General features: G+C 40.5%; 1 pseudogene; it reads left to right on the top strand.

Annotated features, from left to right (window-relative positions):
• LOC143036440 (gamma-interferon-inducible lysosomal thiol reductase-like) overlaps nt 1-7,482 on the top strand; it is a 53,120-nt pseudogene extending 45,638 nt beyond the window's left edge.
• Nucleotides 7,483-10,000: the final 2,518 nt, after the last annotated feature.

Here is a 10,000-nt window from a genome sequence, read left to right as displayed (position 1 = left end):
ACCTTACAACTAGTATGAGTGCCCCATGAAAGCAAAAATATTTTTATCTTACCAGTAGCAGCATGTATGAGTGTATTAAAAAATTATGTATCCAGATGCACATACATAACATATACTTCATAAAATTAATTTTCCTCCACCACAAATAGTATCTGCATTTACAGTTAGATGAGATCATATAATAACAGAAAACACTATATGTGAATATTTTTCATCCTAAGTCTGACCTCCATGTCCCACAGTGTGCCACTCAGGTGAACAAAGACTGGCATCCAATTGAGAACTGCATCAATGGGCTCGAGGGCCAAGAGCTGCTACATCAGGTGGGAGTTCAACAACAACAACTGAACCCTAAACTTTACTTCGTCCCCTGGATTATCGTCAATGATGTAAGTGACAACCATGTTCAAGACTAATTTTATTACTTGGGTGATGGTCTTTTGTCATAACCTTATTCAAGACTGATCTAATCACCCAAGTGCTTTTTTATTAGCCTGATGTCACTTAAGTGATGCTCTTTTGCTCTGCAAACAGATTTTGTCAATCCTCAGACTCAACTAGGAAGAACTACATTTCAAAAGACAAATTGCCTTAATTCTATTTTGAATTATGATTAGCCTCCATTTCAACATCACAATAGACAACTTGATCATTAACTTGGTCCATATCAAGGGGTGGGGCTGTCTATTTGACTGATTGTTTGGCTGTCTGACTATGTGCACATGATTTTATTCAATTATGTTGTACCTCTTCAGTTGGGAAGGAATCAAACATATTTTCATTAACCTTTTTCATGACAATGATGGGCACCTGTACATAATGGTCCTGCAAGGTGGACAATAAAGCTGCCCATTTCCAAAACCCACTAACCCTCTTCTTCAGGAGGTGGAGGTCTGACACTCAAATTTCCAAACTAGGCCCAAGACCTCTATCAACTTCATTTGTATTTCTAACATTTTTTCACACATGGAAAACTGACAACTGGCAACTGTTTTCCTCTCCCAACAACCTTTAGTCAATAACATAGAAACAGTTTGACACTGATACAATGCAGACAGTAGTCCAGAATTTCTTTCCAGAGAGATCTGTGAGAGGTTCTGTGGACCAATACCAGCTACTGTGGGTTTCCCCACTTGTAAAAACTTCTGTTAAGGATTGATTTTTTTATGCCAAAGTTGATCTGTTTTATTTTGGGCAATCCCAGATGATTTTATTCAGTTGCATAGTAGCCACATCAATTGGGAAGATACTGTGTACATATGTGCCTGGAGGGGACATGAGGGAGCAGTTACATACACAGTTATATCTTGTTTACACATGTAAAATGGCTTGTAAAGTATGTGTAATATCAGAGGACCACCTTTATTAAGATATTCATAAACATGATGGAAAAGAGTGAAACTAGATCTTACATTCAAAGACAACAGATAAATGGTGTACATTTACCATTTTGCCCTCCCCCATTTTTAAAAAAATCCTTTTGTCAGCCATGTATATGAAAATGCCTCCGATTTTTCAATTGCATGAAATGTACCATAGTGAGCTACACCAAGTCAATTACGTTTATCATGATCAAGTAATCTGTATTAGTCATTTAGCGTATCAATAAATCATTTATCTACCAGCAGTCTATATATGATGTAATATATACAATGGTAGCATAAAATTTGGATGGAAAATTAAAGGCACCCAACTTTTTTTGCTAAATTCAAAACATGAAAAATACCCCTTTCCAATCAAACTTTTCACTATTTTTCAATACTAGCATCTGTATTGTTATTTAGATGAGACAATATACAACACTTGGCAACTCTGTTTAGTCGCTCCTGGGACCACGTGGTGTCAGTTTGTAAACATCTCTCATGTGGACTAGTCAATATTTTGCAGTGGTCTCTGTTTTTGTGCCTCAATATCTTTGTAATGGGAAGTGGTAAAGAGCTGGGAGAGACACAATTGTTGCTATTATAACCTCCTATAAGGAGGGTTACAAATGTACAGATATAGCCACTCGTATGGGAATGGGAATATGGCAAGTGCAAAGGTGGACCAAGAAATTTCAAGATGGAGGTGACACCCTTCTTATCCCCAAGCCTCACTCTGGTTGGCCAAGATATCAAATCTTACTTCTAAGGTTATTAGGAGGCAGTTGGATAAAGATCCAACACTCACAGCTTGAAAACTGAAGGAAAATAACCCTGCACTACAGCAGGACAAGTCTGTAAGATGTATTTCTGATCATTTAGCCAAAGATTTACAATATCGTAGTTGTTATGCTAAGGTTCTTCCCCTCTTAAGTGCAAAAAACATATGTGATCACTTAGATTTTTGCAAGAAATATAAGGATTGTACCCTAGAAGACTGGGAATAAGTATTGTGGAGTGATGAGTCAATGTTTGTGGTATCGTCAGGCTATAGGTCAAAGTGTGTGAGGCGCCCAAGAAATATAAGGATTGTACCCTAGAAGACTGGGAATAAGTATTGTGGAGTGATGAGTCAATGTTTGTGGTATCGTCAGGCTGTAGGTTCAAAGTGTGTGAGGTGCCCCTGGAGGTCGGACCCTAATGACCCACGCTATGCAGCTGAAGTGGTAAAACATGCACCAAGTGTTATAGTGTGTGAGTGCTTTGCCTTTGGTGGAGTTGGCAATTTAGTGTTTCTTGAACAAAACGATAGTGTAAATCAGCTCAGTTATTTCAAGTTATTGTGTGATGACCTGCCTAAAAGTTTTGAAAAGTGTAACACTAGGTGGTTTATGCAGGATGGAGCTCCTGCTTACACAGCTTGGTCTGTTACCCAGTGGTGTAGATTACTTCAAAAAGTGGCCAGGGAATTCACCATACCTAAAAACAGCATGTGTAGCACATAATTAAAAAAAAAGCTTCAGGATAGTGATGTTTCAACTGTGGTAAAGCTAAAAATAGAAATACAGGATATTTGGAATATTATTATTCCCAACACGTAGCAAAATTGGCAAATTTAAAGGAAAATTGCTTGGCAAATAAGGTACATCATGAGCCGCTTAAATATCTACATTCGTCTTGTTGATTTACGCACAAGTTTTCTGCTACCACTGTACAGTACATGAAAACAGCAAATGCCTACCTAGATAGCCTAAAGCCCCATCCACCACCTTAGTATCATTCAGTGTCTTGCAACACATGCAAGAGTATCATAAAGTAATGGACTAGCCATTTTTATCTTTAGGTAAGAGTGTGGTGGAGTGCAAGGTTTCTTCAAGGTTGATGTGGATGAAGGTGAAACTGGGAAGGAGATGTGGGTTTTTGTAAGTGCATATGGGCCTGGTAGCGAGAATAGTGTAGAAAAAAGGGAGCTGTTTTGGATAGATTTAAATAAATGCATAGAGGGTTTAGGAAGAAATGTTATCGGAGTGGTATTGGGAGATCTCAGTGCTAGGGTAAGAGACAAACCAATAGATGGAATGAATGGGAAGTGTGGAGTTACAGGGAAAAATCGTAGTGGAGAGATGATGGTGGAGGTATGTCTAATTAAAGAGAATTGATAACAGCAAATACAGTGTTTAGGAAGAGTCGAGCATAAATACACATGGGAGAGGATGGTGGATGGAAGAGTGGTAGATAGGGCTTTAATGGACTATATAGTGGTAACCAGAATAGTAGGAAGAGCTTTGGATGTACATGTTCTAAGGAGAGAAAGTGGGGGAATATCAGATAATTTTTTGGTAGAACATAAGTTGTTGTTGTTGTCGTTCCCTAGACTGTCTGTCCGAGCAGTCCCGTCTCCCCAAGGAATGCTACAGCCGAACCTGGGTTTTCCCACAAATCCTTTATATAGTGTATGTTGTGTCGTTTGCGTGCATGATTGTGTATAATGCAATCTTCCATTATGTGTTGTATGGTATGGGGTGAAGTGTTACATCCTGGGCAGCTGTTCATAATGCGGTCATCCAGCCTCTTCTGGTAGCTTAGAAGTGCTGGGTGGTGGCCGCACCGCAGTCTGGCCAAGTGGACTCTGTCCTTTCGTGGGAGAGAGGATTCAGAAGGGTGGATATCAGGGGGTCTGGCATGCAGCAGTGTTGTCTTTCAGTGTGTTAATGGAGCGGTGAGTGATATGATTATGAATATGTTTCCGGAGGCTGGTATTTGGTGGTTGTGGAGGAAGAGAAAGAGAGTATTTGTGCGTAATAAAGGTCTTTGGGTGTTGTTTTAATGTTTCTTGGTTGAGAGGGAAGGATAGGTGGAGAAAGAAGAAAAGGAAAGAAGGTAGGGAGGTACTTAGAGTAAACTGCTTAAATGGGAAAGAAAAGGTGTACAAGAAGAAGCCGAGAGAAAAGTGTGAAGGAGTGAAGGATAGAGTAGAACTAGGAATGGAGGAGGAATGGGGATGGTTCAAGGAGGGAGTCAGAAGGTGTACAAAGATGGTATGTGGAACAAGGAGGATGGGAGGAAATAGAAAGAAGGATAGCGAGTGGTGGGATGATGAAGCAAAGAAGGTTGTAGAAGAGAAGAAATGAGCATTCATGAATTGGTTGCAAAATAGTACAAGAATCATATGAGAGGTACAAATAAAAAGGAGGAAAGGTAAAGCATAAGATAAAGGAGGCAAAAAGGAGAGCAGATGTGAAATGGTTAAGAGTATGATAGAAGATTTTGAAAGAAAATAAAAAGATGTTTTGGATGGAAATTAAGAGAGAAAAGGGAGGCAAATCAAGTAGAGAAAAGAAAAAGGTGAAGATGAGATGATAATGGAAGAGATGGCAGTAAGAGAAAGACAGGCAGAGTATTTTAGGGGGTTGCTAAATGTGAAGGAGGATAGGGAGGGAAAGACAGTTGCACTTGGAAGTGCTAAGAAAATGACAGTGATGAATGAGGAAAATGGAGGAGAAATAAGGAAAGTTGAAGTGAAAGTAGTCATTAACCACTTTGGTATGATGTCTATGTAAGCATCATGAGGCACAAGTGGGTACACGAGGATGCTGGTGTCGGCGTCTTGATTATATATAATTTTTGTAGTCATACATGAGTTACCCCTGAATTCTGTGAACTTGTTTGATCACATTTTCTGTGTTTATTATTGATGATGATATGGTTTAATGTCACAAACTCCCCCCTATCAGAAGGCTAGGACAATGCCCCTCACAGAGGACTTTGTGTTTATTATTAGAGTAAAAGAGACGAGTAATACAGCAGTGACTTTATATTTTATAATGTGAGTACTGTGATGCATCGTTCATATGGCAACCGATTCTGCACATGAGAATTTGACTTGTACTGAAGTGGTAAAAATGATGAGAGCAGGTATAGCACATGAGTTAGATAGGGTGTAATGTGGAGTGTAAAAAAAAAAAAAAAAAAAAAAAAGATGGACTGGCTGGTGAGGTTGTTTAATATTTGTCTAAAAGAGGGTAGAGTACCAAAGGACTGGAGGAGTGCCTGTATATTTCCACTTTACAAGGGATAAGGGGACAAGTATGTGCAGTAGTTTCAGAGGGATCAGTTTGTTGAATGTAGTTGGGAAAGCTTATGCGAGAGTTTTGATTGGGAAGATTTAGAGAGGAACTGAGGGTGTGCTTAGTGAAGAACAGTGTGGGTTTTGGTCAGGTAGGGGTTATGTGTATCAGATTTTTGTGGCAAGGCAGATATGTGAGAAAGCTATAGGAAAAGGTAAGGATGCTTTTTGGGCCTTTATGGATTTGGAAAAGGTTAATGACAGGGTGGACAGGAAGGCACTGTGGGAGGTATTGTAGATATGTGGGATAGGAGGAAAGTTGTTAAGACCTGTCAAGAGTTTTTATGAGAGTAGTAAAGCCTGTGTTAGCATCAGAAATGGAGAGAGTGAGTGCTTTATGTCACCTTGGCTGTTCAACTTATACATGGATGGGGTAGTGCAAGAAGTAAATGCAAGGGTAGTGGACCAGGGATTGGAGACTTGAAGAAAATGGAGAAAATGGGAGTTAAGCCAGTTGTTTGCTGATGACACTGCGCTTGTGGCAGGATCAGAGGAGGGATTAAGGAAGTTAGTGAGAGAGTTTGGGAAGATGAGTGAAGGAAGTTGAAGATAAATGTGGGTAAAAGTAAGGTGATGAAATGTACAAGGAGAGATGGTAGCAAATTGGAAGGGAGTATTAAGGGAGAGAGACTGGAGGAAGTGGATAGTTTTAGATACTTGGGTGTGAATGTGGGGGTGGAAAGGAAGTTGGGAGATAGGGTGGATGAGTGTTGGGATGGTTTAGACACATGGAAAGAATGTGTGAATAAAGATTAGTAAAATATGTGGGAGTGAACATGAAGGGGCAACCAAGGATGAGATGGACAGATGGGGTAAAAGGGGCATTGGGGAAGAAGGGAATGTCTGTTGAGGAAGATGTCTGTTGACAGAAGATAGGGGTGAGTGAAGAATGGTTGTGTATGGATGATGCTGTGATGCATGGGAGTGGGTGGGGGTAGAGAAGGGTGGAGTATGTGTGAATAATATTCAGATGCAGCACAGAGATTTTTCCCCTTCTCATTTTCTGCATGAGGGGAAGGAGGGGGGTTGCAAATTAAAGAAAGCAGCCTTGCTGTGGATGTGCCATGTCTTGCTGCATTGCTTCTGACCCAGGGCAGTGGGTGAGATACAGGGATGACCCTTCATCCAGGAGAAGCTAAGAGGAAGGGAGGGGTGGTGAATGGGAGTAAAATATTTGGGGATGAAATGGGTGGGAGTGGATTTATGCCTTTGACTCTGGCTTGTAAGAGGGAAAATTTTTCACATATGTATGCAGATATTTTATGATCATATCATTATGCATGGGGCTTCACATTCATCTATGACTATGATAAGCAGAGTGAGGTGATTCTGGAAATGAACATTAGGCATTGCAAATATGTGGAATACATTTGAATAAACAAGTCCACCATTAAAAAAATATATCCTACTGTGCAATCTGCTTTGGTCCAAAAATCCGGAACCTGTCCAACTCAGTATAAATCTCTTTAATGCTATTACTGGGCTCTATTGCTGCATGTCTACATCCATACAAAGCACAGCTCACTTGGTCATTACCTCCACATATGTAAGCTATTTCCTCCACATCAGAACTACCCGTGACATCCATGGGTATCCCTAATTGCACGTAGTACCCATTGGGTCTGGATTTTTAGCACTAATAATACAGCTCAATATACAAAGTATATGAAATACATGAAAAGTAAATAAACCACTAAGTAAATATATATCACAAGGCAACTGTGTACATACGTAGCATGAAGTTGTGTGTTAACTTCACTATTTTTTACCATGATATGTAATGAACCATTTGCCATGCTAGTTTATTACTAAGGTGCCTAATGTTTACTGTTTAACTACCTACAGTTCTTCAGTGAAGCACAAGTCAGCCAGTGTCAGCAGGACTTGCTTGAGGTTGTATGCAAGCAAGTATGAAGGTCCAAATTGGCCAGCTGAGTGCAAAGACTCAATTCAAGCTCACATGAAGAACAAAACAATGGCAAACCTTGCATGAAGTTATCCTAAAATAATAAATATTACTTGCCATGAATTCCCTTTGTTTCATTTTTTTTTTTCAACCACAAATTATTCAATAGTATGCAGTGACAAAACTTTCAGACAAAAAAAAAAAAAGTAAATCAAGGGCTTTTTCACTCCCATCCAACACCTATTCCTCCCCTCTCATATTAGCTCCTTGTGGATGAAGGGTCATCCCTGTCTTCTGCCCACTGCCCTGGGTCAGAAGCAATGCAGCAAAACACAGTACATCCACAGCAAGGCTGCTTCACTTAACTGGCAACCCTCCCACCCATCACCTCCTGTAGAAAATAGAGATGGGGATAAATCACTTCAGGCTGTCAAAATACCATTCACACACAGCCAAACTCTACTCACCCCCCATCCACTGCCCCCCTCCCTTCTTTACATCACAGTATCATCTAAACAGCCATTCTCCAACCTATCCCTATCTCCTGCATAGCTCAACAGACATTCCCCTCTTGCTCAGTGCCCCTTTCACTCTATCCATTCATCCTTGGTCATCCCTCAAGTTCACTCCATCCACCTCTACTTTCCACACCCCTTTTTACTAATCTTTCTTCACTCATTCTTTCCATGTGTCCAAACCATATCAATACTCTTTCATTAGCCCTATCTGCCATCTCTTTTTTCCTCTTCCCACTCTCCTCCTCACCTTGCTTCCCACTCTATCCAGCCTTGTAACCCCTACTATACTTCAAGATGTTTCATCTCAAATATATTTAAACTTGTCTCTCTCAACCTTGAAGTCTCTGTCCCATACAGTGTCATCATTACAATCACCCTTTCACATAATATCCTTTGTATCCATTCCTAGATGCCTATTTCTCATGACACTTTTTAATCCCTCTAAGCATTTACTTGCTTCTCTCAATCTAAAATTTACCTTCACCCCCATTCCTCCCACATGCATCACCAAATACCTAAAACTATTCTTTCCCTCCAGCCGGTCTGTCTCTTTTAAAACTTGCTTCCAACTCTCTGAATCCTCTCCCCTTGAACCATGTCATCACCTTACTTTTAACCATATTTACTTTCAACTTTCTTTACTTTCAACCCCCATCTGGGGTATTGGCTCCATGTTATTATGGCAAAGTAGCAGGCAGTTGATACTTTAGGGTCTATATGGGGTGCCCCTATGGACCAGAGCCACACATCATTTTGTCTGTGATAAAGGAAGACTGCTCACAGAGAAATGATGAAACTTTCATTACTGCTATTGTTCCTCCATTATGCTGTCCCCCAACCCCTTGTTGCTGTCCTGTACCATTTATCTGAATTTCATTTTCTTGCTTCACCTACCCTGTGGTGGGGGAAAAGAATACTGCCACCAAGTATTTCCACTTGGATTGTAAGAGGCGAGAAAAATGGGATGGGGATTGGGACCAGGCATCCTTCTCCTTGTAGCCCCACAGGGGGCATTCCTAAAAAAAGTAAAGGCATAAGAGGGTCTAGGAATTTTTCGACCAGCACCCTAAGGTTTGGGTCTTTTAATGTACGTGGATGTGGCACAGATGAGAGTAAAAGGGAAGAGATAGGTGGTATGTTTATGAGAAGAAAGATGAATGTGCTGGCTTTGAGTGAAACTAAGTTGAGAGGGAGGGGCGAGTGTGAGATTAGGAGTGTAATTAGGAGGTAATCAGGAGTGAGGAGAGGGAGAAGGGGTGGCTATACTAGTAAGTGAAGAGATAGGTAAACGTGTAGTGGAGTGGAAGGAGATCTCCTCAAAGATAATGTGGATGAAGGTAAAACTGGGAAAGGAGATGTGGTTTTTTGTTAAGTGCATATGGGCATGGCAGTGAGAAGAGTGTAGAAGGGAGGCTTTTTGGATAGATTTAAATGAGTGCATAGAGGTGATTTGGAAGGTATGTCAAATTAGTAGTACTGGGAGACCTTAATGCTAGGGCAGGAAATGAACCAATTGAGAGAGGATGAAAAGGACAAAAGGTAGGGAGGTGCTTAGAGTGAACTCTTTAACCATGAAAAGGAAAAGGAGAATGAGTACAAGAAGAAGGCTGAGAGAGGAGTGGGAGGGAGTGAAGGATAGAGAAGAGCTAGGAGTGGAGGAGGAAAGGGGGATTGTTCAAGCAGGGAGTCACAAAGTGTGTACTGATGGTGTGTGGAATACAAGAAGGACAAGAAGGAAATAGAAGAAAGGGTAGTGAATAGGTGGGATGAGGAAACCAAGAAGGTTGTAGAAGAGAGAAAGCAAGCATTTCACAGATTGGTTACCAAAATAGGACGAGGTTGAGTCGTATGAGAGGTACAAAGAAAAGTACAGCACAAGGTAAAAGGAGGCAAAGAGGAGAGCAGAAGTGAAATGGGGTAAGAGAATGACAGAAAATTTTGAAAGTAATAAAAAGATGTTTTGGAAAATAAGAGAGGAAGAGGAGGAGAAATCAAGAAGAGAAAAAAAGGTAAAAGGTGCAGATGGAGAGATGATAAGTGAAGAGAATGCCGTTCAGGGGAAGATGGGCAGAGTATTTTAGGGAGTTTG

Source organism: Oratosquilla oratoria, chromosome 20 (genome assembly GCF_046742065.1).
Source record: "Oratosquilla oratoria isolate Oo_2021 chromosome 20, ASM4674206v1, whole genome shotgun sequence".
Classification (NCBI taxonomy): domain Eukaryota; kingdom Metazoa; phylum Arthropoda; class Malacostraca; order Stomatopoda; family Squillidae; genus Oratosquilla; species Oratosquilla oratoria.
The sequence above is the reverse complement of the archived record's forward strand: the minus strand, read 5'-3'. Positions and strand labels throughout refer to the sequence as shown.